Here is a 21,472-nt window from a genome sequence, read left to right as displayed (position 1 = left end):
GGATGGGGAAGATGAGAGCAAGTAACACCCCACCCCAAATCTCTGGGACATGACATAGCACTGCTCCAGGAAAACAGCCACAGTAAGCATGCCACCAGTTCAAGTGATAGCAAGGGAGTTTTTTGTTTTTCAGGAAAAGGGCAGGAGGGGAGGGAATAAAATTTTGGCCACTTTCTATATTCAAGGTGAGATGCATATTGTACAAATCCATGTGTGTCCCCACCACCACCTTGGCATTAATTTTCTGGAGGCAATTTTGCACCAGACCAACCTTTGTTTTTTCAAAAACCTTTGGGCGAAATATTTCAGCCCAACACTCATTTCTTCCATGTGTTGAACACGAATAATGCAGGGAGTGCGAAGACACAAGGGAACTGAAGGAAGCAGCAGCTATGAAAATTGTGCATTCAATATACAAAATTCAGAAATTAAAAAGCACAGTCGGAAGGATTCCTACTGGGTTGGTCGCAAATGGAAACAATGACAGCTAATTCAGAACTTCAACATCTAGGGAGAAATTCAGTTGAGGAGAATTTTAGAACATGCTTATTTCCGATACCATGCTCTTTAAAGGAACTATTTCACACATTGAGCTGCCAGGAGCAAAGTGAGAAATCCAGTGTCATATATGCATGGCTGAAGTATTTCACAGATGTAAAGTTGCTGCTTGGGTGACCTGGAAAAAGTTTTGAAGAAAAAGTCTACTTCTTTCTTCTTGATTATATGCATTGCAGAAAGCACCACCCTAGACAAAGCCTTTCTTCCCACGTGCCTCATGATTTTCTGGGTTAATGTATTAAATAAAATAAAATACATTATGATGCAGCAATATTGAAACACCTTTCTGAATATAAATAAATGAATCATGGGTTTTTTTGTGCATACTCCCCCTACCATTATTTGGTACACATTATTTGGTCAGGAAGCAACATCACGAAATTCAGAAGAGTGCAGTGCAAATTTCAAAGGATGGCAGTGTTTCATTTTGCATTTTGCTTTAGGTGGTGCGAATTAGGTGGATTCACAATAAAATCCTAACCAAACCAAATTTCTCCTCCATTTCTGTGTTCACCTTTAGAGGGAGGGGAAACGACACTCTTTCAATGCCATTCACAATTTCGTAACTCTGTATTGCCCCTTTATATCAATTCCCTCTCCTCCAAAACAAATTGAAGTTTCCAAAAACAGCATAGCTTTTCTTCACAGCTTGTTGAGCATAGTTGTTATCTGGCAGCAACCAGAGGAAGGCTTGTGCATTTAATATCCAAGGCCATTTGAATGATCGACATGTATTTAACGGCATTGTTTTATTGCAAGACTAGAAGTAATCATTTGGCGTGGTAGATTTTGCTATCAGCTTTGGCAACATATTACATTTACATTAATCTCTGGGCATGCTAGGAGCAACAAAACCTGTTCCCTTGCCATTAAATGCCAGCACAAGCTGCCTTTTCTCTCTCCCTTTTTGGAACTGACAACATGGCTGCCAGCTGTTTCCTAGTATAACTCATATCAGAAATGATGGGCTTGGTTTGCCTTGTACTCAAAAACCATGCCCATGGCTGCTGGCACACTGATTGAGATCTGTACTTCTCTTTTTAGGGGCGTGTGCCCATTTTGCCTCGGCCGTCTTGCGTTCCTTGGAATCTCACCAAACGAAAAGGAGGACCTGTTTGGAACCCTTGCCTTGCCTCAGTTGTATTTGTGGTTTATTAAGTTCTTGTCCGGGATACAAATAAATCTTGGTATCACCCATCTGCTGTTGCTTTTTAAAAGAAAAATCTCAACGACGCAATTAATTGTCTTGTAGTTTGAGTTTCCTTGCCAATTTCATCGGCCGTTTCAACTCCAGCCAACTTTTTAGGAAAAGCTGCTGCTGATAAGAGAAGATACTAAAAACAATTTAAAGTGAACGAGATTGCTTTTGGTCTATCAGTGGATAATGCTTGGATGTGTTCTTGCTTGGTCATTCCAAGCAAATTTATTGTACTTGCAATCACCACTCCAGATGGCAAGCTGGAAAAATCAGCTCCTAGCTTTGCACTGGTTATTATAGCAATTCCTATAACACTTCTTTATTTTTTATATGTGTGATCATTGCCTGTAGCAACTTAACGCTTTGTCTGTATTCTTGCATAGAACTAGTTTTTAAACAGTATTATTTCCAAGCACTACTCACTACTTGAATGTGCCTCCTGTATATCTATTCTTCAATAGGCTAGTAAAGGTAAAGGTAAAGGTAAAGGGACCTCTGACCATTAGGTCCAGTCGTGGCCGACTCTGGGGCTGTGGCACTCATCTCGCTTTATTGGCCGAGGGAGCCGGTGTACAGCTTCCGGGTCATGTGGCCAGCATGACTAAGCCACTTCTGGCGAACCAGAGCAGCGTATGGAAACACCGTTTACCTTCCCACCAGAGCAGTACCTATTTATCTACTTGCACTTTGACGTGCTTTCGAACTGCTAGATTGGCAAGAGCAGGGACTGAGCAATGGGAGCTCACCCTGTTGCGGGGATTCGAACTGCCAACCTTCTGATCGGCAAGTCCTAGGCTCTGTGGTTTAACCCACAGCACCACCTGCGTCCACCCGCATCCTATTGAGTACTCAGCACTGATTAATTAAGCATGGCATGTGACTAAGTCAAACTTAAGTGTAGTAGTAGTAATAATAATAATAATAAGCACTCACACTTTACATTGTGGGTGCCCTTTGCGGGATCATGCATGGTGCTACAGTTCCCAGGGCTGGCTTGCCTCTCAGTGTTAATTTTTGGAGGTTCACGCCCAGCCTCAGTAATCAAGTTTCTTGCTGGAGGTGGGGCCAGCCCCATTTATAAATAGGAGGTAGAGCCAACAATAGCCAGGCAGTTGGCTCTGAAGATTCACCCTCCCTTAGTTTAATGTTTTCTTGTTTGCAGGTTAACTTTTTCTTCCTGTTTAGTGGGTGCTGCTACGGTCTTTGGCTGGTTGCTGTTGAAGGACTGGGAATAAATTTCCCTGCATTGGCAGGTTTTGTCTTTCCCATAGCAATTCATCACAACTTTGGTGGCTATGGCCTTGGGTGGAATCCTTTAGTCTTTTCTTCCCTATATGGGGGGGGGGGTAAGTGGTGACTTACCCCCCTGCAGTGACGATTCCAGGACCCCCTCTTAAAGAGGTTATATATATAGGTGTCACTGACCATACACTGAAAGGTTGTCAGTGAACTATTCTGTGTGCGGGGATATGTGCTGGGCTTTCTGCTACACTTACGTCTCGCAGAGCACCCCCATATCAAAATTACCCTGATGAGCCCCAGTTCCCCCCTGGCTGGGGGGCTGGGAGGGATACACGCCCAAGGCCTACGCCAAGGTCTTCCTACATTCGGAAGTTTAATAAAGTTGTCGCCTAATTTTAATTCCATATAACGTGGTCAGAGTCTTTATTCCTTCCTTATCATCCCTGGGGGCTGGGGCTGTCACTGTCAGGTCATGTAACAACAACAACAACAACAACAACAACAACAACAACAATATGAATACATGTAATAAAGTGTTCAATCTCATCATGGAGATGATTGCATTTATAGAAGAGCAAATGGCAAATGGCAACATTTGCTATCTGAATATGAAGGACTGCATGGCACTTTGATTCTATGTATGATTTTTATATCCTCTATATCCCACATTTTTACCAAGAGTTAACAGCAATGTGTGTGGTTCTCTCTTCCTTTTATCCTCTCAACAGCAACCATGTGATATAGGTTAGCAAAGAACACCCTGTGAGCTTCATGGCTGAGTGGGAATTTGAACCCAGATCTCCCCAATTATTATATACCATGCCAGCCCATGGATGAAGAATATTTTTCAGCCTACACCTTTGTGTCTACTGAAGATACACACACAAACACATTCTTTTTACTCACATTTATGTTAGTAGTGGTCAATATGAACAATTGTCTTTCTCTCAATTAGCCTCCAAGGTGGCCAATAAAGGTAGACTTGTCCATGAAGTTGTCTAATCTTTTTTCTGAAATCCATATGGAATAGTAGCCTTGGGGCAATAAAATGGTTTCCTTCATCTGACTCTGCCTATGCTTCATTCTGCTTTGATTTATACCCTGTTAGGGTGCCTGAAACCATAGCAAAGTGAGCTTGTCACATGGCGGCAATATTAAAGAGGTTCCTTGATTTTAAATGATGTTTTGAATCTCATTTGACTGGTGTTTTGAATTTGAATGTATGTTGTCGGTTAGTTTGTTTTGAGTTTTCACATTTTATTTGGTTAGCTGTCTTATACAAAGATTGACAGCTCCTTTATAGTACTTCAGTGAAATACATAGGAAATATTTTTGATCTCAAAACAGGAAAGAAATGACAAAAGTTTAAATGGGGGTGGGGAAATCCATAACGAAACAAATATTTCCTGACCAGGTACATTCTTGTGAATCCACTTCTGAATTTGTCTTGAAAGTGACACAGCAGGTTATGCTTTTCAGGCAGAATTTCAGAAATCTGAAAAATGCAGCAGATGTTGGTTGATTGAGCAAAAAAACCAATTCCACCTCGAAGAGGAAAAATGAACCAAAATATCAAGTAGTTTGGATACCACCCTCTTATTAGGAGGCTTTCTTCTGTTTACTACTTCTGTTGAAATAATAACATATAATTAATATTATTTCATCCATTGATATTGTTACAAAGGTAGCATGCCAGCCCCCAATCTCTGCCGAGTGGTGCACAAGATTCCAGGGGGTACCAGGTTCTCACCTGGGGTTGTGTTTCCTTTGAGAATCAAGAAGCAGTGGAATTTGACTTCATTATATATGGTGGGTTAAACCACAGAGCCTAGGACTTGCCGATCAGAAGGTCGGCGGTTCAAATCCCCATGACGGGGTGAGCTCCCATTGCTCGGTCCCCGCTCCTGCTGACCTAGCAGTTTGAAAGCACGTCAAAGTGCATGTAGATAAATAGGTACCACTCCGGCGGGAAGGTAAACGGGGTTTCCGTGCACTGCTCTGGTTCTCCAGAAGCGGCTTAGTCATGCTGGCCACATGACCCATGGCCAATTGGCCCATGTCATGCTGGCCACATGATGGCTGTACGCCGGCTCCCTTGGCCAATAAAGCGAGATGAGTGCCACAACCCCAGAGTCGGCCACAACTGGACCTAATGGTCAGCGGTCCCTTTACCTTTACCTTAAATATGGTTTGTTCACATGTATGCAACCTGAGTGTAGGTGGAGGAAGTTGCAGCTGTTACAGCATTGTCCTCTCAAGAGTGTTTGTCCCTGCTTCTCTCATGGCTTCAGCCAGCTTGAGTCTAGAGTAGCCAACCATGTTCTCCAGTCTCTTGGTTGCTGCCTCTTCAGCCAGCAGCTAAGATGGTTCGGGGCTTCCTCCTCCTCCTCCTCCTCCACACACTCTGCAAAGCACAGCCCTACCTTTCAGCCCCAGCTATTCCCAGCTTCTTGCAAAAAGCACAAAATCCTCCTTTGGCATTGCATCCAGTTACCCTGGTAACCTTCCAAATCTCCTCAGAGCAGGGTCTTTTGCATTATCAATGGCACTTAATGGCCCAGTATTGTTGATTAATAACCTTGCACTTGGCTAGTCCAGCCAGGCCGTTTTGCATGTGCTAACCCATAAATTCCTCTGCACCTTGTATATTCCCTTCATATCACACATATTATCTAAATACTACCATTTATTAATTTCTGCTATGCACCAACAGACCCCAAATCTGTAACAGTATCAACCATATATAGCAAAACATAGACCTCTCTGATACTTGTTATTTGCCCCAGGAATTCTTATTATTCACCTTGACAAATGCAGAAATTAAACCCATGGTTTCTGGTTTCTTTGGATTGTTAATGGCGAATATTAATTTCATCGACACAGGGATCTGTTAGGTTCACTGTTTATCTGAAGCCAACCAGAAAATCCCCCCCCCCCATTATTCTATTGCTAGTTTGACAACCTATATGATTTGTAGATCCCTTGTATCAGTGGCAGTGAGCCAGATGGAAAGGCCTTAACATGTTTCTGACAAATAACTAACATAATGTCCCCTGATGATGATGTTTTGCGCCATCTCTTCAGCAAACACTGCTCAGTTTTCCCTCAAAAATGTCAGCAGCTGGAATTTGAGCTGGTGACTAATAAGTCTGAATTAATTGCTGCTGTTAATTTTAATTGGGATTCAAAATGATCCAGTTTGGCATATATTTAAACTACTAATTAAAGTTCACTCTCTGTATTCATATTGTATGAAGCAATTACATGATAGCGTATCTCTGAGTTCAGGTGCCCAGGAACAGAGAATGCGGGAAGGAAGGCTGTTCATTGCAGTAATCAGTATGGTGCATTTAACTTCATTGACATTTTACAGAATGCAACTGACACTTCAGTCCTAAGCTTCTGTGCTGGCGCATTGTTGTAATATGGTTTGATCATCATGTTCTGTAACTTTGAGCTGATGCAGCGCCTCATGTTCCCCATCCGATTACCTCCTCTGTTGACATAGCATGCCTTAGGATTAGGCTCTAAGGAGTCAATAGTGAAAGAAGCATTTCAATCGCAAGTGAAGGATTTGATGAGGTATGCAGTCTTTGTCTGGTTCCTTTCTTCTTAGTTGTGGCTGTCTAATATTTTACACTATAAAGTTGGTAATGCACAATGCTTCAGAGGTCTCACTTCAGAGACCATGCAGCAACATGAAAAAGAAAATGCATATTAGGAGAAACGCACAGAAAAATTGTGCACAAAATTTCAAGTGGACTTTTTCTTTCTTTATTTAAAAAAAAAAAGCTCAAAGACTGATGAAGAAATGGCGCAAGCTGCACTTAAAACTGGGCAAGTTGGAAACCCAAATTAACAGATTCAGTTCCTCCCAATTTAACTGCAGTGAGGGAAAGGTAATTTCAGGGGTAATGAAGCCTTAACCTTTACCCAGGCCCTGCTTATGACCCCTCCAAATGACCCTTTTCTTGTTCCAATTAGGCTTGGAAAAAGCCTTCTGTTGGTTGCAATAGTGGCCTTTCTTTCAAGTCTAATTACAGCAGGGTATTACTTGGGATGGACTAGCTCTTGCTGATATGCCTGTTGTCTTTATCCATGGAGTTTTCTTCGAAGCGATACTGGAGTGGCTTGCCGGTTCCTGTTCCAGGTGGATCACGTTCGGTCAAAACTCTCCACTATGACCTGTCCATCTTGGGTGGCCCTGCACGGCATAGCTCCTAGCTTCTCTGAGTTATTTAAGCCCCTTCGCCACAGCAAGGCAGTGATCCAATAAGGAGATCGTGAAACTGAGGCTCCAATACTTTGGCCACCTCATGAGAAGAGAAGACTCCCTGGAAAAGACCCTGATGTTGGGAAAGATTGAGGGCACAAGGAGAAGGGGACGACAGAGGACGAGATGGTTGGACAGTGTTCTCGAAGCTACAAACATGAGTCTGACTAAACTGCGGGAGGCAGTGGAAGACAGGAGTACATGGCGTGCTCTGGTCCAGGAGGTCACGAAAAGTTGGACATGACTAAATGATTAATAAACAACAACAAGCTCTTGCTGATAGGTATCCTGCAATGTAGGGCAGCATGTCCTTGTGGGAAGTGACCTTTGGTGGCCTTTGTTATATGCAAATCCTCTGTGCAACACCTTACCCATTGCATTTTGTTAGTAGACAGATGTTCACGAAAGAGCAAAGCCAAATTTTGATCTCAAGTTGTTAGTAGAAAGGGAAAAGTTGAGGCAAAGAAAAGTGGAAACACAGTGATTCTACCCACCACCTGAGGTCCAATGGGGCAGTTAATTGCTATAGTTTGCTCAAGATTTGGGGGGAAATGTGAATTCTACCTTGCTCGTGTGTTTTAGAGTATAGCCATTTGGGCTGTAACCAAATGATGTACTTGCATGATCTGTGCCACAAACTAGATTAATAATGAGCACCCATATCAGAGTGCTCTGTAGATTGATAGCTATAGTCTTATATATCCTAACCTCTTATGATCTGCCACTCCCGTCTAATGTTCCTAACCCTTCTTTTAGACTTTCCTAGCTTCCTTTAGGTTCTTTATAGACTTTTAACTCTTTTTAGTTTTTCAAATCATTTTTCAGATTGTGCCTCTCCCCTCTTATACTGGTCTTTGACTGTAATAAAGATTTGATTTGATGTACTTGCATGTACATGAATTTGCATGTATATGGAACAGCCCTTCTCTAAATAAGCTGGAAAATTGTCCACTGCTGTCACTCGATTGGTGGACTGTGCCACAAAAATACTTTCCCTTTCTTGTATGAGTTTTCCCTTGGCTGCACATCCTCTCGATTTTTTTTGGTAGGGAGCTTCAGTGTGATTACTTTACGGCAAAGATCCATCCAAACATTTTTTGATATTATTCCAAAGTCATCTGACCAAAGTGCCAGTAAGGTGGTGATAGTGCAACCTGCCAAAGATGCTGTCTTTTCTGTGGTTGGCTGAAAAGCCATTTGTGTAAAGCTTTATGATGAGAATTCTTTACAAAAAGCCCTCTCCTAATTGCTACAGTGAAGAGGCAACTGCCTCCTGCGGTAGCTCCTCCCTCTTGTGTTCTCTAAGCCTATCAACTTTGAGGTAAACAAATGAAAGACGACTTTCCGGACAGATGGCTATGTTGTCTCCGCATTCTAATTCACATGCAAACTTTGTAAACAACTCTGTTTTGGCCATATGTACAGCTTTTCATATTCCCAAAACAAAAATATGCCGAGGGTTTCTCACAGTGCAGTATTATTAAATGCGCCTATATCAGGTGTTTATGGGAAGACTTTGTTTCCCTAACTTTAGCATCATAGTTGAATGCAAAGCTGCAATGCAATCACAGGCAAGGAAGCTATATTTTACAACAACAGCAGCAGCAGCAGCAGCAGCAGCAGCAGCAGCAGCAACAACAACAACAACAACAACAACAATTTATTATTTATACCCCGCTCATCTGGCTGAGTTTCCCCAGCTACTCTGGGCAGCTTCTAATCGAGTGTTAAAAATAATACAGCATTAAATATTAAAAACTTCCCTAAACAGGGATGCCTTCAGATATCTTTTAAAGATAAGATAGCTGCTTATTTCCTTCACATCTGAAGGGAGGGTGTTCCACAGGGCAGGTGCCACTACCGAGAAGGCCCTCTGTCCTCTGTCACTTCTCAAAATGAGGGAAGACTCTCCTGGTGGTAATTTATAAGGTGTCCATGAAATGAAATATGCAAATTACTTAGCAAAAAGGAAGTGATGTCTTAGGTGCCTATCCAATGTTAGCCATAGCATAGAACTCCAGCAGGTCTACGCTGAATATGACTAATATTGAATATCAATCTAAGATGTGACGTGCTAAGTATCTGCTGGCTTTTTTTACCTAAATATCAAAATTGAGTGCACCTTTCTAAAGAGTTGTGCTGAACAGAACACACAAATATGCACACCTCATGACATTTCCCTTTCATGAAAATTTACAGAATGGAGAAAAAATGCACTGAACATGACAAATTGTACAAAATCTGACTACCTCTGTACAGTTAGCCAGATAAATCAACCTGTCCCTAGACTCTGGTAAATAATTAGGTTTTCTTTTGGTAGGGGGCTTCAACATGGTCAATGGTCAGGCATGATGGAAGCTGTAGTTGAGAACATCTGGATAATGCCAAATTAGGTACCACTTAGCTACTTAATCTCCATGCATAATCCTGCAACTATAACTCATGCTACTACTACTACTAATAGTCAGATACCTGTTGGGTTGTATCTGATATGTCATATTCAAAGAAGGCCCATTGAAATAAGTAGACATAAGCAAGACTGTCTGTCTATTGAAATAAATGGATCTACTCTTGAGAACAAAATAGTTGGATAGAATCCACTCTGACAGTGAAAACACTTTATACAAATTAATGTCCATATTGAATTTCTGACTCCTGTATTATAAAATATATGGAGTCCAACGTTTCTCAAAATATTATTGCCAAGATAAGATAGGACAAGACAAGAAAACTACACTTCCTTGTTCTTCCCAAAATTATTTTCAATTTCACTAATGCATTCATGTTATATTCCTAATCTTTCAGTCTGACATCATTTAAGGAACAGTGACTTTTCTTGAATTAAAAAAAAAATCAAACATGTTTCTGTCCTTCTGTTATGTCTTGATAGCAAGTGATAAGATGTTCAGTACTGCAGTTTGGTGTTGACAATGTGATAGATATAACATATTTCATATGCATTTTTCAGCAGTATCTGAAAATGGAAAATTTCATGGACATCAACAAAGCCTGTGAACATATCCCTAATTACTGTGGCTTGCTTGATTTATTTTAATTTTTAAGAAAAGAATACTTTATCACTATTTTGTTCATGTAGCTTGGGTCTTGAACCAATTTGGGCTTTAATATCACTCCTGCCGTAGGTGGCATAATAGCAGTAAGTATCATCAGTGTGGCTGTGAAATTAGAATTGGAGGCGAGTGCTGAATGAACTCCACAGCTGCAACCTCTGTACAAACACTGGTGGGTTCAAGCAATCACCAGAGCTCTATTTCAGCCACAACTGGAGTGGCAAGTAATAAGCAGTAGTGATCTGAATGATTGAGCAGAGAGCTGTGGAGCCACCCTCCTTTCCTGACACAAACAACATGGCTCTGGCACCAGCTTGGCTGCAGGAGTTGCCAGAAGGAGGCCTACAAGGAGTCATCCAAACGTTGTAGGGACTCCACTCCAGATTTGTTTAGCGCTTACTCCTTAGCCTTTGTCTCTCCCAGGATATCCCACAAAGCAGTGGAGGTTTAGGATCAGAGTTTTCCTTCTCTTAGATGGGCTAACTTCCCAGATGGAGGAGCCCCACCTGCCCCTCACTTCCCTCTATAGCAGCCTTTCTCAACCTGTGGGTCCCCAGATGTTGTTGAACTACAACTCCCATCACCCGTAGCTAGCAAGGCCAGAGCTCAGGGATGATGGGAGTTATAGTCCAACAACAACTGGGAACCCACAGGTTGAGAACCGCTGCTCTACAGCAGGTCCAGAAACCAGCTTCTTGACCGTTGGGCCCATTATTGGTCTCATCCGCTCAATCCACCAGAGTCTGTATTCACACACAGGGCTTGAGACTCACTGGCTACCCTCACCTGGTTTAGCTGGCCAGTCAAAGCCATTCCCTGGGTGTGGCCGCTACCACATGTTGAAAGCTTCTAGCAGCCACAGGTGAGAATTGAGTGCAGGGTAAGGACCAATGGTGGAAAAACTTTTCCAGAAGGAGCATAAGGTATCCCTCCAACATAACGTCAGTGTGGGCTGAAAACAGTTCCCTGCTGACTTTGCCCTTAATCACATTCCTGGGCTTGCTACAGTGATATGCATCAAATGGCCCTGTAATGTGTATGGGTTGCTCGTGCGTAAGTTGCCGCCTCTCCAGGCTTTGTTGCCTTGCTAAACCTTTCAGTCTGGGCAGCCCTTCACTTCGTGGCTGCCTCAGTCGCTAGCAGAATCCGTCAGTGGGCGTTTCTTAAATCTTTTCCAACATAAAAGTTGTTTGACACCCAGTCTCCTCCTACTCTCTCTGCGCGGAAGTCTTCTGCGCAGGGTGGGCGTGGGTAGCGGAGGGCCCGTGCTCTCCCCGCTGGTGTCCGGTGAAGAGTCCTGGAGCCCTCTCGCCGATTCCCCCATCAGCCCCTCTATATCCCTGGTGTTGCGCTGATTTCCTTCCCCATCTGCGGAGCTGCCTCTCTCCCTGCTGGGCTCTTCTCCAGCATCATTTGAGAGCCTTCCCTCCGCCTCTAGCTCCGATGTCAGTTCCCTGACAGGCCCTTAGTGCAAGTCATTTAAAAATGTTCACGGCAACACAATGCTCATTTTCACAGTCAGCAGTATTTATGGTACTTGGGGATGAGCAAATCTGGCAATTATGGCTTCTCTCCCATTTCTCAGTGTCTATAGCACGAAGTTTTAAACAGAGAGAGGAAGGGAGTTGGAATACGGAAGGCAAACGCCTAGCAGTATAACAGATGAAGAGGAATGAAACTGGAGTGCTTTTGAATGGTGCTCCAGGAAGGGAAAGGGGGTGGTGAATTACATAGTTACTCAATTAACCTCTGAAGGGGGCTGATTCCTGAACTGTCTCCTATTGCCCTGAAATTCCAAGAGTTGTTTCCAGACCAGAAATTGACGCTGTGCTAATTGCCAGTTTCTCTTGCAAGTTTAAAGGACAATGAAACATTTCCCTCCTGATTTCAGGTTTCAGACCTGCTTCATGTTAAAGCATACTATCAAATCAAATTTGAGGAAATCTAGTCATTATAGGCTACGTTTTTGTCCCTTTACAGTGCTAAAGTGGCTTCGCTCTAGTAGCTTCTTCCAAGGTAATCCCAAGAAGTGAAGCTGTTTGAAGGTACTTAGAATTTCCACCCCTCGCTTCTTAAATGTGGAAAGACTTGCTACTTGCAATTGTGTCTAAAGTGAAATTTGATGTTGGGTTGTTTTTCACATAAATAGGAGGTCTGAGGAAAGCCAGTTGGAATTATGAGAGGATTTCCTGGGGAATGGCCAGATTGTGCGTTGGTCACATATCAGCCTAGAACAAAATTTTATGACAATGTGGAGCTTCACTTTCAAGCAAAACGCCTGAGAAATTTTGAGGGAAGCCAAAAGAGTTTCAATGAGATCAGTAAAATTTCCCAAGGCAGGTCTACCCATCCCCATTCCAATATTTTACTGGGATTCCTATGCTATCTATGTATTAAAGACACAATTAGCTTTCTTCTTCATACATAAATGCTCATTTGGCACCTGCCATTTAAACTTCTATGCTGAATGAATTGAAACGATTATTATTTGTCTTCAAGGTTTTCAGGAATATCGTCTCCCCCTCAATGTCATTCTGCCCTTGCTATCGGACTGCCTATCTATGAAGGGGAAGCAGTTTCACAAAAATCTACATTACCCCCTTCCCCACTATTTTTAATTTGGTTGACTGCATGCCATTCTTTACAAATGGTATCAGAACAACTGGTTACTGAATAAAATATGTGAGGGTTTATTTCATGAGTTCATGATGTGATTCTCATAGTAATTTCCCCCCGTGCCTGTATTACTTGCAATCTATCTTACCAAGCTCCTCACAAATACAGTAACTTCCAAACTAATGTATACACTCCATTTATAAAGGGAATAAATCATGACCAAATGCAATTTCTCTGTTGGAAACGCTTTTTATTTGTGGTGAAAAGAGGATGCAGATGAACTATAAAGTAATCTAAATATTCCTGCTTTGTAATCAGATGCATAAAGAAGATTAGTAATAGAGAAGTTGCATGCTTTGAAACTAAATTGACTTGGATTCCCCACCCCCACCTCAATGTATCTTAGAGATATTCATATTAGGAGCCTTCCAGCAGAATCCTAGATGCTATGGAGTAGATACAAGTGCCATGGAATTAAATGGGGCTCATTCAGTGAATTGTCCTACTTTGGAAATATGCTAAGTCCCATTGAGTAAAGCAGTATTTGTCAGCAAGCATGCATGGGATTTGGGGATGCAGGTGGCACTGTGGGTTAAACCACAGAGTACAGCTTCTGGGTCATGTGGCCAGCATGACTAAGCTGCTTCTGGCGAACCAGAGCAGCGCACGGAAACGCCATTTACCTTCCCGCCGGAGCAGTACCTATTTATCTACTTGCACTTTGGCGTGCTTTCGAACTGCTAGGTTGGCAGGAGCAGGGACCGAGCAACAGGAGCTCACCCCGTCATGGGGATTCGAACTGCCGACCTTCTGATTGGCAAGTCTTAGGCTCTGTGGTTTAACCCACAGTGCCACCCGTGTCCCAATCAGCCACAAATTCACTCTTAAAAATGTTGGATTCTCTACAAACAGAAACCGAGATTATGGTTGTATACATGCAACACAAATTAAAATATTGAGGATCCATTCAAGAGCTTTCAGAAAAGTTGGATTTTTTGCAGTAGAAGAAAAAGGAGGGTTTTTTTTTTATTTCATTCTGGAATACTAGCTGAATAATGGGAAACAAAACAAAAGCAACTGTACCACTATAGATGGTTAGTGCAGAAAGTCCCCTAATCACCAACTTTTGCACTTCCCCAGTGCTCTACTGCAGTTGTTGGCTCAAAACATATTGCAAAAACATTATTTTGAGAGAGAAAATGCATTCAGAAATGCACACTTAGGATTGCACACTTTGAGAGAAGATACGTATGCTTAGAAATGTATAATTAAAAATGGCATTTTGGAGAAGTTTTTTTAAAAAAATTGCAGATTGGTGCAGAAACTGATGGCATGGATTTTTTTTTTGGGGGGGGGGTGATTGCATGTGAAAGAGAAATGGACAGGAAACAGAATTATTCAGCCATCTTTACTTAGAGCACATGAAAGGGTCTTGGCACCCAGTATGTAAAACTCCCTACTCTCATTTGATCAGACTGTCTATTACTCCGCCAGTGCCCTTTCACTGCTATGGTTCCTTTCCCTGCAAGCCTTTCATTTAAAGTGCTGCACAGGTTTTCTGAATAATCCTGGCCTTCTCCTTTAGTTTCATTTTTGCGTGGGCCTTTCTGCTGCTTATTGTATTTTATTGACTATTGTTTCAGTGTCAGACTGAAGGAAGCCATATTTATGTAGTCACATAGGGCTCTTCTCTTCATGGGGATGTCAACCTTGATGGACCAGTGTTCGGATTTCTATGGAGGGTACCCTACACTAGTACATTTTTATTTGTGTGGTCCTCTGTCAGATTGATGACAATCACATACCACCAGGTTTGTGTGCCTGGCATACATATTGGTATCTGTGATGTAGGGCTAGCCCATACCTTCTTCTTTTGTACATTTGGTTTCCATGGGTACCAAGCACCTGAACAAAGCTGTTATTCCTGTTTTATTGGTTGTTTAGGGCGCCTCCATTTTGGAGAGGAAACAAATACAGGTCCCTATACAAAATAAACAAACAGATTAAGGCCTTAGCTGCACCTGGAGGCCTTATTGTGTAGGGTGGGAAGCACCATACAGTGGATTCCATTTTTGGGTGTGCTGGCTTTTGAATGTGTGGTTTCACTGGGCTATTATGTGTTAGTTTTAAAAATCGTGTTTATGCTGGTTACCTGCTGAAACCCAGTGTGTGCAATCTCCATATTTGACAGCACCCTGGAAGGCATCTGCATGAGCATGAGCCTCCTGAATTTCAATTCCATCCCTGTTAGTTCAGGAGGAGAGGCAGGAGAGAATTAATCAATGGCTGCTCCTTGGTCTATTTATCAAAACACGAAGGCCAGGATTAATACATTTTGGGCCGTGCACTGTGTTGCAAGGAGTTTCCAGCCGCAGGAGTTCTACTTTCAGAGTTCCTGGAGAATTAGCTTTTTAACAAGCTTTGGCAATGTACATTTCCTATAGCTTGCTGGATTGGAAACGAATGCAGCTGTTCAGTACTGCCTTCCAAGGAAAAAGTTAAGGCTTGCGTTCTACCCAACTCATGTAAGTATATTTTCCTTGCGAAAGTTTACTCCTAATTTCCACTTTACATATATTCTCACGTGTCCTCATGGACTGGACAGATAAGTGACAGGTCATCTTGTGCAGTTTTCCAAATCATTGTGATGATCACGGCTCTTTTTTCAGCCAGAACTTGGCAGAACTCAGTTCTGGCACCTCTCAGGTGGGTGCCATTGCCATTATAAGAGAACAAGGTGGGTTCTGGCACATTTTTTTCTAGAAAACTAGCATTGGTGAGGATTATAACTGTGTTCAACTGAAAGGGAGTAGCCTCTTCCTTCAGCCCTTTGTGCTGAAAATGTCAGGATTGGGAGAGAGGGAAGTGAGGCAGTGTCAGGGACTGGTCTGGGCAGGAGAGATAGAAGGGTCCCCTCAGTCTTCTTAGCTCCTCTCAGGAGAAGAGGGGGAGTGGGAAGTTTCGTTCTCCCTGTCTCCAGCAGTTTCAGAAGGAGGAGGAAGCAAGGCTGTTTCACATCTGCATGAAAAAATGCCTAGCTACGAGATAGTGGGAGGGGGGGGGAGTTGGAGAACAGCCAGCAGAGACCTCCTTGGAGAGTCTGGAAGATCCTCCTTAACCAAGGGCTCGTAGGTCCCTACGCATTCAAGAACAAAGGAGTGTGGCTCCTGGGACTTCCTGCAGATTTTCAGGATGTTGTTGGGGACGGAAGAGGAAGTGCTCAGAGCAGCCAATGTCTCCTATGCGTGGAGACATGGATCTTTTATCTTGCAACCAGATGACTGAATAAAAAGCCATAAAATATGAACTGTTTGTTCTTCTTGCCTCTGAGGCTAACGGAGGAGTAGAGGATACTCCCCACCTGACAGGCAGCATGAACAGGGCCTTGTGGTGAGGGAGGCACAAATGCCCCCTGTCCCCTATACAGTTTGAGCCCTCACACACTCACCTGGATACCTGGGGAGGGCTTCTGTCTGGCAAAAACTGTCTTCTTTTTTAACGAGTTAGAGAAGCATCAGAAGTTCTGCTGCAGAATCATGTCTTACCTGGCAAGGTTAACTTGCCCAGATCTCAAAATAAGTTTTTCCCCTTTACAGATGGAGTGGAGGGTGTGCGTTTAACCACAGCTGTTCTACTTCTTAATACCTGTCCCCAAAGGAATGTTTCTAACACATGCAAATAAATACACAGGCTATAAATTTCAACTCTCTTAAAGTGCTATGTGTCGTTAATAAGGGAATGTGCTTCCTCAGCTTATTTCAGGGACGGTCGTGTGCAGACGCAAAGTTTCCACACCGAGGAAAGCAAAGCAAAACGATGCGAGAGAACCACAATGTCAATCTGGTTTGGGTAGGGAAAACTGTTACATGGGTTGGTTTCATCTAGCTGTTGCTAAAACAAATCAACAACGTGTGAACTTTCTCTAGCGAAATAGAAGACACAAGGATTCGGGATTGTCCTGTTGGAAATACAGTGGTACCTTGGGTTACAGACGCTTCAGGTTACAGACGCTTCAGGTTACAGACTCCGCTAACCCAGAAATAGTGCTTCAGGTTAAGAACTTTGCTTCAGGATGAGAACAGAAATAGGGCTCCAGCGGCGCGGCATCAGCAGGAGGCCCCATTAGCTAAAGTGGTGTTTAAGGTAAAGAACAGTTTCAGGTTAAGTACGGACCTCCAGAACAAATTAGGTACTTAACCTGAGGTACCACTGTATTGTGATGGCAAAGGAAATCTCTAGGCACTGGGTTCCAAGCACCCAGTGAAGTAGGCAGGCTATGGTGGGTCAGCACTTTATTGACCGGGGGCTGACCAGCTTAAGGTGGGCAGTAGCACAAACAAACAAACAAACAAACACAGTATACAAAAGCTGACTGGACAGACAGTTGAATCTTACTTTAACACTGGCAGTAGAAGAGAGTCCTTCACAACAAGAAAGAGCAGCACTTTAGGTGGTGGAGGAGAGGCCTAGACATGCACACTCACTTTCAGCCACTCAGCATCTTTCTCTTGAGACAGCTGCCTCAATCTCCCTAATGGTAGGGCTGCCCTGATTATTCAAGGAGAAATTTAGAGGGGGAAGCGTTTCGGGTTTCATCAAGATTTCTCTGTTCTGCATGTCCCCAATTGTAGCTGAATAGGTAGGTCAAAGTAAAGGACCCCTGGATGGTTAAGTCCAGCCAAAGGTGACTATGGGGTTGCGGTGCTTATCTCGCTTTCAGGCTGAGGGAGCTGGCGTTTGTCCACAGACAGCTTTCTGGGTCACGTGGCCAGCATGACTAAACCGCTTCTTGTGCAACAGGACACCATGGCGAGTACCAGAGTGCACGGAAATGCCGTTTACCTTCTTGCCACAGTGGTACCTATTTATTTACTTGCACTGGCATGCTTTTGACTGCTGGGTTGGCAGGAGCTGGGACAGATCAACTGGAGCTCACCCCATCACAGGGATTCAAACCTCCAACCTTTTGATCGGCAAGCCCACGAGGCTCAGTGGTTTAGACCACAGTGCCACCCGCATCCACACACAAACACACAATATCCAAAAGCTGACTGGACAGACAGTTAAATCTTACTTTAACACTGGGAGAAGGAACAAAGTCCTTCACAAGAAGAAGGAGCAGCACTTTAGGTGGTGGAGGAGAGACTCAGACATGTGTGCTCACTTTCAGCCACTCAGGATCTTTCTCCTTAGACAGCTGCCAATGGTAGGAAGAGGAAGGTTATAAATTAAGGCCATTTGAGCAAATTAAAGATAAGCTAAATTGGTTACATTAGCACCAGATTAACAAATTGTATAAACTGGATAAGAAAAATGGTTTTGCCTTGGAAAAATCCAAGTTGGAGATGGAGTTATTAGATATTGAAGGTAAAAACTTATCTAAAATGTACAAGCTTTTGCTGGAGTGGCATACAAAAGATGAACAAGTTAAATCGGTGATGATAGATTGGGCAAGAGATTTAGGACATAATATAATGTTTGAGGACTGGGAAAGATTGTGGAAGAAAGGGGTGAAGTTCACTGCATGTACTTTGTTAAAGGAAAATATTATGAAGATGATGTATAGATGGTATTTGACTCCTGTAAAATTAGCAAAGATGTATTATAACTGTGATAATACATGTTGGAAATGCAAAGAAAAGGAAGGAACATTCTTTCATATGTGGTGGACCTGCCCCAAGGTGAAAGACTTCTGGGAAAAGATTTATAATGAATTGAAAAAAATGTTGAAATATACATTTACAAAGAAACCAGAGGCCTTTCTTCTTGGAATAACAGGTTTGGAATTGCCCAAGAAAGATGTATGCCACAACTGCGGCTCGTATTCTGTTAGCTAAAAAGTGGAAAACTCAAGAATTACCAACAGTAGAAGAACGGCAGATGAAGATGATGGATTTTATGGAGCTAGCCGATCTAACCGGAAGAGTCCGCGACCAGAAGGAGGAGGAACACCATGAAGAATGGAAGAAATTTAATGATTATTTAGCTAAATTTGTTAAGCTAAAATAACTGGAAATAGCGTCCAGATACTCAACGGGCTTAGGATGGTACTTATGTTAACTGACAAAATAATATGTTTAATACAAGAAGGAGAAGATTTAAAGATGTTAATGTTTAATTTAAAGGGTATTAAAATTGGGATTTGGAAAACCATTATAAGGATATGCAATGAAATTCAACTGAGGGGAAACGAGGAAGTCGCTTTACAAAGTAAATAACTGTTATTTTCAATAAGGTTAGGATTTATGTTTGTTATGTTTTATGTTTTTGTTTGTCGTTGATATTGTAAAAACTAATAAAATTTTTGCAAACAATAAAATAAAATAGACAGCTGCCAATGGTAGGGCTGCCCCCTGATTATTCGAGGAGAAATTTAAAGGGGGAAGTGTTTCGGGTTTCATCAAGATTTCTCTGTTCTGCACGCCCCCAATTATAGCTATTGACTAAGGGTAGTTGGAAAGCATGGTTGTGCCCTATAGAATTAATAAATACTTCCACTTAGTTCTTCCATCCTTCCTGATGCAAAAGTTGCCTAATGTCTAGTGCTGGGGAGGAGTCATAACCTGAATGTGTGTTGGCACCAATGACATATATACCATATGAAGGGGGGGTGCTATTAGCAGACCCTGTAAAAAAGAAAAACCAACACAAAAATACAAGCCCTTCTCACAGAGCTCAAGGAGAAAGTTGAAAATTAGAAAAAAAACATCTGTGTCAATAAGCTTGACACCAACATTTTCAGAAAATTCCATCCCTAGCAAGAACACATACATCAGCTCCTTAAATAATTATACAGAGGTAGGGAAAGAGTGTTGTTTCAGTCGATTTATACAGGCAGTAGATGCTACATTTTTACATTAGGCATGAGTACAGCCCAGTGGTTACTGATTTCTTAAACTCCTTCTGGAAAAGAGCATGGCTGTAAAGAGAAGGAGAAGGATATAAGCTCAAAACTGGCAATTTCTCCACTGAAGACAAAAGCAAGTAATTTCCTTTTTGCCTTTAGCACTTTCTGTCAGCAAACTGAAGCATTTAGTCCACTTGAAATGTTTTCCTACTTGTTTATTAGGTAATTAAGCGGAGTTTCACTCCATAGCAATTCCCACTTCTTCATTAGCAGATTAATTGAATGCAAATTGCTCGCTCGATGTATCACTTTGAATGGAAAGAAGTTGAATAAGCTGGTGAGAGCGTTAACATGTTTATCAACTAGCCCCCGTTTTCATTCATATGCCTCATTGAGGGTCAATGTGCGCAACCCACACTGCATGAAGGCAAGTGGGTCAGGTGGAACCTTCTGGAAGCTGCCCGCTTGGGGGAGCAGTTGCTTTGCTGAGGCTGCTTAGAAGAAGTGGTTGAATAAAATAGACCAAATTCAGAAAGGAAAAGGCTTGGAAATTTTTAGTGAGACATAAACCGATAGCCTGAACAAAACTGAAGCAGAGAGACTGCTGCAAATAGCTGTTTGCAGAAGAAGACCCTATGACTAAGAAGCCAGACAGCAAAGCATGTGAGACCAGACTAACAAAATGAAACCACTACCACAAAACATACTAAATATGCTCACCCTTTTATATCAGAAACTCAGGCTGAGGAACACTTCTTTGGTTCCAGCTGGCAGCTAAACAACACTCACTCCACTGGTGAGACTTGTTTCATACCCATCACCATTTCTCTGATGAAAATAGGGACGTCCTATTCCATAATAATAATAATACAGTGGTACCCAGAAATATTACCTCGGGTTAAGAACTTTGCTTCAGGATAAGAACAGAAATCGTGCTCCGGCAGCGCGGTGGCAGCAGGAGGCCCCATTAGCTAAAGTGGTGCTTCAGGTTAAGAACAGTTTCAGGTTAAGAACGGACCTCTGGAACGAATTAAGTACTTAACCCGAGGTACCACTGTAACGATAATAATTTTACTGTTTATACCCCATCCATGTGACTGCTTTGCACCAGCCACTCTGGTCAGCTTCCAACATATATAAAGACATAATAAAACATTAAACATTAAAAACCTTCCCTATACAGTGGAACTTCTACTCACGACCACAATCCATTCCGGAGGCCCGTCCTTATGGCAAAATGGGTCTCTGGGAGAGGTGCCATTGTGCGCAGGCGCGGGTGGCAATTGCCTGCTCCTGCACATGCGTGAACAGCGATCACCGCTTCTGCGCAGGCGCGAATGGCGGCAAACCCGCCGGTTACTTCTGGGTTTGCCATGGTTGCAACTTGGAAGGTCCGCGAGTGGAGGCGGTTGCAAGTAGAGGTTCTACTGTACAGGGCTGCCTTCAGATGGCTTGGCGGTTAGATAACTCCATACCCGCCAACTGATGAAACTAGGGATATCCTAAGGAAAAGAGGGACATTCCAGGATTAAATAAAAAACTGGGATGGCTTCCATGAATCCTGGATTGTCCCTGGAAAATAGAGACACATGGGGGTCTGTTGTTTGAAGCCAGGACTCTCTGGATGCAGCCAAAGTTGCCAAATAGCTCTGCATTGTGAATGATCC

The 21,472-nt window shown here is 42.6% G+C and overlaps 1 long non-coding RNA gene across 1 annotated transcript; it reads right to left on the bottom strand.

Annotated features, from left to right (window-relative positions):
- Nucleotides 1–523: 523 nt before the first annotated feature.
- LOC310714441 lies at nt 524–21,169 on the bottom strand. The gene is made up of 2 exons (XR_014529770.1): nt 21,005–21,169; nt 524–783 (listed from the first exon to the last, which is right to left on the bottom strand). It is a non-coding gene; the product is annotated as an uncharacterized lncRNA (long non-coding RNA).
- Between the last annotated feature and the right edge of the window lie 303 nt (nt 21,170–21,472).

This window comes from Podarcis liolepis (genome assembly GCF_965112155.1).
Source record: "Podarcis liolepis genome assembly, chromosome: 8".
Taxonomy (NCBI): domain Eukaryota; kingdom Metazoa; phylum Chordata; class Lepidosauria; order Squamata; family Lacertidae; genus Podarcis; species Podarcis liolepis.
This window is presented reverse-complemented; position numbering and strand designations above follow the sequence as displayed.